Here is a 7,361-nt window from a genome sequence, read left to right on the forward strand (position 1 = left end):
AGTATTTACTTTTATACATGTTTGTTGATTATTATATTTGTATTATTTTATAACATCTATTTTTAGGTGGTGCTGTTGTTTACACCCTTCAATTAATTTGTTTATAAATTCTTGCATGTCTTTTTTCCATTAGAGTGTGCATGTTTATGACTTATTTAAACCTATTTATATTATGTTCGTCTGTCTTAATTTCTTTTCTCCCTTCTCAATTAGACTTTCCATCACCGGTCTCCTACGATCCTGATATTTGAAATCTTCTTCTAATATGTAATATGTGATTTCTTTGGGCTTGTTATTATTCTTTATTGGGCATGTATTTATTTATAAACCCTCTATGGATACCTTAGCATAGCCTTCTTGGATCTTATATTATATTATATATAATTTTTACCCCCTATCTTTATTCTTATACTAAACCTAACCCTACAGGGCACCTTGCCTAAACCTAACCGGTCTCCCTGGGCCTTAATAACCTTGTATATAATGTACCCTGCTCTGATTAACTCTTTTCCATTCTTCCCACAATTGAGATTCATATTTACTCTGCCTGTCTCGTCCTTATGACCTCTTCCTGTATCCATCTTGTGATGTTCAAGTGACTTGTTTGTTATTATCATTGGTATTTCCTTCTTTATGGTCTTATTCCTCATTTGTTCTTATTTTCTACCAGTATCTCCACTTTTTTATGTCCTCATCTTATTTTTGCATCAGACTATATGTTACTAAAACATATTATTAGTTCATATTATCCAAGGTTGGTGACAGCCTGTGCCTGAGCCTGCTATTTAGCACTTACCCTCCCCCAAACCTAACCCCACCCCCCCTGCCCTAACCTTAACCCCTCCTTCCCCTGCCCTAACCTTAACCCCCCCCCCCTTCCCTAACCTTAACCCCGCCCCCCCTACCCTAACCCTAACCCCGCCCCCCCTACCCTAACCTTAACCCCGCCCCCCCTGCCCTAACCTTAACCCCGCCCCCCCCTGCCCTAACCCTAACCCCGCCCCCCCTGCCCTTATCCTAACCCCGCCCTCCCCTACCCTCATCTCACTACCTAACCCCAAGCCCTACCCCACACCCGACCCTCCTCCTAACCACCAAACCCCTTCTGCGCTCTTAGGGATGGGAATAAAGCCTTGTGTTGACAAAACCATCTAACCAAACGGTACCCCTTACGGCCATCAGGCCTCTTGTTTTGGTTTTGTTCCTGGGGGTGGGTGTGACCTTGCTTCCCTTCAGTCCTAGGCCCGTGCATCCAGTGCTATCGCCTTTGGCGATAGTACTAACCCTAACCCAAACCTAGCCCTGATCCCTAACCCTAGCCCTGATCCCTAACCCTAGCCCTGATCGCTAACCCTAATCCCTACCCTAACCTTTACCCTAAACCTAACCCCTAGCCTTAGTCCCTAAACTTAACCCGAGTTTCTAGCCCTGAACCCTGAGCCCTAACCATTAGCCCTTTCCAATTTTAGCCCCGAAAGAAGAACAAATAATCTTTCTGATCTCAACTCCGACAGGAGAACGAATAATCTTTCCGATCTCTACTCCGACAGGAGAACGAATAATCTTTCTGATCTCTACTCCGACAGGAGAACGAATGGTCTTACCGGTCCTGGCTCCGACCTGGATAGGAGAATAACAAGAATAACAATGATATATAAGAAGAATAAGAAGAGAAAACAAAACTACCCACTTAAACAACTTTTTCAACAATCATAAACAGGTTATGATATTTAAAAAACTTTTCTATCTTAAAAAAACCTGGAGTTCAAGGCAATTCCTCTGGTGGAACTTGAAAGGGTGATAAAGGCATCGAAGCCAACAACTTGTATGTTGCCTTTAACTTGTATGTTGTACATCAATTTCCTCTCCCTCCAGGGTTCTTAAGGAACAACTTCCGACGGTGGGGCCTGCAATCCTCTCGCTGATAAATCTCTCGCTGTCAACAGGAATTCTTCCCTCCAATTTCAAGGCTGCGGTGATAAAACCGCTACTCAAAAAGCCTGGCCTAGACTGAATTAGTCAGGAACTATCGGCCTATATAGAATCTGCCCTTCCTGTCCAAGGTACAGGAAAGGATTGTAGCAAAGCAAATCGTCGATTATCTGACGAGGAACAATCTCTTCAAACCTTTCCAGTCAGGATTCAGGAATTTCACTCAACTGAAACTGCTATTACAAGAGTGTTAAATGACATCCTTCTTGCTTTGGATAAAAATACAAGCTCAATGCTTGTGCTGCTGGACCTGAGCGCTGCGTTCGACATGATCGACCACAGCACTCTTCTTCACCGTCTTGAGCACTTGGTTGGTTTTGGGAGTACGGCTCTTGATTGGCTTGAATCGTACCTCACAGATAGAACCCAATTTGTGCTTCATGAGGGTTCAGATTCAAAGCACTGCAAATTACGCTTTGGCGTACCACAAGGGTCGGTCCTTGGTCCATTACTTTTTGCAATCTACATGCTTCCCTTGGGCGACGTTATCCGCAGCTTCGGAATTAGTTTCCACTGCTACGCGGATGACACCCAGCTCTACATTCCTGTAGATTCTGGGGACTCGGCCCAGATTCAGAGGGTTGAGTCCTGTCTGGCTGTGGTGAAGGGCTGGATGTCACAAAACTTCCTACAGCTTAACACTGGGAAGACAGAGCTGATAATTATCGGCTCGAAGCGGGACCGGAGAGAGTTTGAGGATGTCTCACTGTGGTTGGATGGCCTCGCCATCCCACAGAGTGCGTCTGTCAAAAATCTTGGTGTCCTGTTTGACCGTCAACTATGCTTTGACCAACATGTTTGAAGTATAACTAGAATTGCCTTTTTCCATCTGAGAAACATTGCAAGAATCAGACCAATGTTATCTGCAGCGGATGCAGAGACACTGATTCATGCATTTGTTTCGTCAAGATTGGATTATTGCAATGCACTGTTCTCGGGATTACCGAACTCTGCCACAAAAAGTCTACAGCTTGTACAGAATGCTGCAGCTAGACTGCTGACCAGAACGAGAAGGTTTGATCATATCACACCTATTCTCGCCTCTCTGCACTGGCTACCAATAACTTTCAGATCAGACTTTAAGGTGCTACTGCTAACCTATAAAGCCTTTCATGGATTATCTCCATGGATTATATCCATATAGTCCTTCTCGGTTTCTCCGGTCTTCAGGACCTGGCCTTATTTACCTGTGTGAAGTTGGCCCCCCGTCTCATTCAAAATATTTAAATAACACTGCTGTTCGTTTGTGCTAGGTTTGTGCTGGTTTGTGCCGTAAAAATTATCGTTTGTGCTGGTAAGGATTTTGAGTAATTCAAAATTGCTGCATGTGACGTCACCCACCCCCCCGTTCACGCCCAAATCTCATCAAAATAGTCCCAATCGTTAGTGCTACGTTTGTGCTGGTTTGTGCCGTCAAAAGAAATAGTTTTGCTATTATGTTTTCTTAGTTGTTCCCGTTTGATTTTTCACACATGACGTCACTCAGCCCCCCGTCCTCCTTCAAATCGCGTCAAAATGGTCTCTATCGTTAGTGCTACGTTTGTGCTGGTTTGTGCAGTCAAAAGAAATATTTGTGCAACTAGTTTAAAAGGTATTCCAGGTAGATTTTTCTCACGTGACGTCACTCAGCCCCCCCTCCATCTTCAAATCGCGTCAAAATTGTCTCTATGTTTAGTGCTACGTTAGTGCTGGTTTGTGCTGTTAAAATAAATGTTTTTGATACTTTACTTTTTAAGTAATTAATCCAACTTTATTTTCCCTTCTTGTTATGTAAACAGTCCACTTGTTATGCAACCATCACCCCTAGAACGCTCAAATCGTGTCAAAATGGTCTCTATCGTTAGTGCTACGTTTGTGCTGGTTTGTGCAGTCAAAAGAAATGTTTGTGCCCATAGGCGTCGATTACGGGGGGGACGGGGGGGACATGTCCCCCCCACTATTTGAAATACGAATTTTGTCCCCACCAGTCTTAAAAATGTGCAAACCAATTGCGACTGAAAAAATCCCCACATACTCAACCGAAATCGTCTAGTCTAAAATCATGCGATAGGCGCGCTCGAAGACATCATTTATTAGATAGGCCTACCTAATAAACCGTTGGAACACACAAGACCGGAACCCATAGCAACGCCGGTAAACAAACCCCGACTCCCGAGAAGCCCAATCCCTATGAGCTCCCCGCGCTACGGCCATCCGGAGGCACACAGAGCTTTTGGCCGTGATATTATATATACAATTATATTATATACTATTATATATAGAGCTCCGAGAGTCGCAAACGGCAACAATCACTTTCTCCTCCATGCTGCAGTACACCCCGGACTGCACTGCGCTGAGTTTGACGGTTGAACGCTGATTGGCTGTTACGTTACACATGTCACTCAGTGGCCACGCTGTTGAACACTGATTGGCTGTCAGCACGTGAAATTCGTGTCAAAGTTGAAATTTGTCGCGCCACAAATCCTCGTGAACGCGCTCGCCTGTGCACGGCGAAAGTGTGGCGCGACAAATCAAAAAGACAAAACAAAAATTCGCCCGATACGCGTCTATACGTTCACTTTGTATGGGATCTTGTCGTCCCGTTGCGTTTGGTGTGAACGCACTGGAGAAGTTTCAAGCCAGACAGCCAAAATTGACATTTTTATTCAGAAAATAGCCAGTCCTTTTGCTTCCTATAAAAAGCATGTTTGTGACACTGGATATCGATATGGATACGTTATCTAGCCTGCTTGTGGAGGGCCACATAAGGTAAGAAATTGGTTTAGTAAACTTTGCTGCTGGTTCTGTTTTCTCGTGAATTGTGATCTGATTCTGGTTGGTTCTCCAGTTAGTATGCATTGTATATATAGATTGCAGCTAGTAGCAGCTACACACGGTGCGATTGCTATGCCAATGTGGTTATAGTTGGTTTTGTCTGATTGAGATATGTGACGACTTGGAGCCTGGTAGGCCTATCCTGACATAAATATGTTCTCGCATAACCTGTGTGATTATCCTAAACTGAAGGGGATTTTATTTGCGGACAATTTTCTTATGATGTTGTAACAAGTGAAGTCTACATTGGTCCTTCGCAAGTGTTTACTGGTGGTCAGGATTTGGCAGATGCAATTCTCCTCTGGGTGCTTGTATTTTTCTTCTTTTTTTAATGCAGCATAACATATGCTACCAGCAGCCCTTGCTCGTCTTCAAAAGGCTGATGCTCAGTACCTCGTTTCATTTCGTACCCCCTTTACAGTTTGGCATTGTTTGTCTGGTAAACTTTGTTGATGTCAAGATAAGTGTTAAATTGCCAACACTGTTCTTTGTCCTGTGTGCATTAGTATTAGGCCTACATATCCCGAGCCAATACCCTGGTGTTTCCAACGCCGTTTTGCAAAACAAGCCAAAACACAAACTGTGGTTTTCAACTTTTATTGTTCGAATAGGATCTTCATAGGGCTGGCCCGAATGCCATTTTTCAGGCTTCGAATACTCGTTGGTTTTTCGGAGCGAATATTCGAATACTCGTTCCAGAAAAAAACACCATCAAAAACAACATTTATAATCCTTATATACTCCCTGGAACCGATTTTGACAGTATCTGCATATTTTGTTGACGATTTAATAGCTTTTGACCGTTAATTAGTAGGCCTAAGTAGGTTGAAGTTCCTTCGTTTTTCCCCGTGAAAGCGAACAGCTGTTGCTCCGTTCCAAATCAGCTGTTCTCTGCCATCTCAGCCCTTACGGGAGCTTTTCAATTAATCCTGGAACGTGCATCTTTTCAGGGAATTTGTACAATAAATCCATAACAAATACCGAATATTGATTGTCTTATGTGTCCATATTATATCCATTATATTGACCGGGTATTCCCAAGACGCTCACGCTCTGCAGCAAGCCAGTCACAGTTGATTGGCGCGGCGCTGTACAGCGAACGTAAACAAACAACTAAGCTAAGGTTTTAAGTATTACTTTTCCTCCAGAGATCCCGCTAATGTTGTGTTATAAAGTAAAGGGAAACAAGTTATCTATTCTTCCTCCACCTCTCTCGCTTCTCTGCTTGGTGTCGCTGACGCTTATAGTTTGCCTCCCTCGCTCTGGTAAAGTCACGTACGTGGAAAAAAAAATAACGAAGCTCCGAATACTGATTTAAGCTTCAGATACAAATTTTCCGAACCAGTATTCGAATATTCGAATAATTTCAACACCTGACAATACACTGTAGAGCATATTGTAATGCAGCGTTGACTGGATGAATAGCTTACATAAGGGTACCCAGCACTTTTCAGACCACACTCAAGCTTATGGTTATTGTCCCCACCACTTCTAAAAACAAACTGACGCCCTTGTTTGTGCCACTACAGTTTAAAAGATATTCCAGTTTGATTTTTCTCACGTGATGTAACTCAGCCCCCCTGTGCATCTTCAAATCGCGTCAAAATGGTCTCTATCGTTTGTGCCAGGTTTGTGCTGTCTTGTATTCTTGTTACTCGTTGCGTTCTCGTCATTTCAGGTTGTGTTCATTGTATTTCTCCGTGCTACGTATGTTCATTGTTTATTCGTGTTTCTGACCTCGGACTGAACCTGTGTGCCCTATTTGGATTATGTTTGCTTACCTGTGTACCGTATCCTGCCAGTAAACGTTTGTTCTTTATTCAACTACTGAGTTCTGAGTCGTGCATTTAAGTTCTGCACATCACCTTAAATTCTTAACAACTATCGTTTTTAAGTTAAGGTTAAAGCTTTATTATGCCCACGCTTGACCTCACCGGCCCACAGTCCACTTTGAAATCCCAAAATAGGCTCTATCGTTTGTGCCGTCAAAATAATTGATTGTTCCCCAATCATCACATTTGTATGTCCTGTTTATATGAGGTGTTTGCTTGTTTTTTGTGTGTTATTTTCAAATAAATTTGAGTTTGGTTCACTTCAGTCTGGTTTTGATTTAGATGTAATATTCTTTATTAGCCACTTGTCACGGTATCTGCTGTAAGTAGCAGGGTCATGAGATGAAACACAAACAAATAGATGCACAGAATGTGCACTCAGCCAGAGCAGCAGGCAACCATACCACTGTACCACTTGACCGGCAAAGCAGAAGAAACTGCCTAGGTATCTATTTTTACCACTTTTCACTCGCCACAGGAAGGTTTTTTTTTTTTTGTATAGGTAAGACCTTGTGAGACAGTGTTTGAACAATTAAAATACAACCTCATGACATCGACGCATCAATTCTTAATAGGTCTATTCCAATCAAGGCTTTACCAAATACAAATTTGAGTCACCCATCTCATTTGTATGAACCCAAAGGATTAAAGGTATTCGGAAATGTGATAAGAGGAGTAAAGAGGCAATTTCTCAGGTTGGCAACGCAACTGCGTGTGCCATTT

At 42.8% G+C, this 7,361-nt stretch overlaps 1 long non-coding RNA gene across 1 annotated transcript; it reads left to right on the forward strand.

The window, feature by feature from the left end:
* The first annotated feature begins 3,178 nt into the window (after positions 1-3,178).
* Positions 3,179-6,630, forward strand: LOC132464785 (uncharacterized). The gene is made up of 2 exons (XR_009527344.1): positions 3,179-3,889; positions 6,336-6,630. It is a non-coding gene; the product is annotated as an uncharacterized LOC132464785 (long non-coding RNA).
* Positions 6,631-7,361: the final 731 nt, after the last annotated feature.

The sequence above is a fragment of the Gadus macrocephalus genome, chromosome 9, assembly GCF_031168955.1.
Source record: "Gadus macrocephalus chromosome 9, ASM3116895v1".
Taxonomy (NCBI): domain Eukaryota; kingdom Metazoa; phylum Chordata; class Actinopteri; order Gadiformes; family Gadidae; genus Gadus; species Gadus macrocephalus.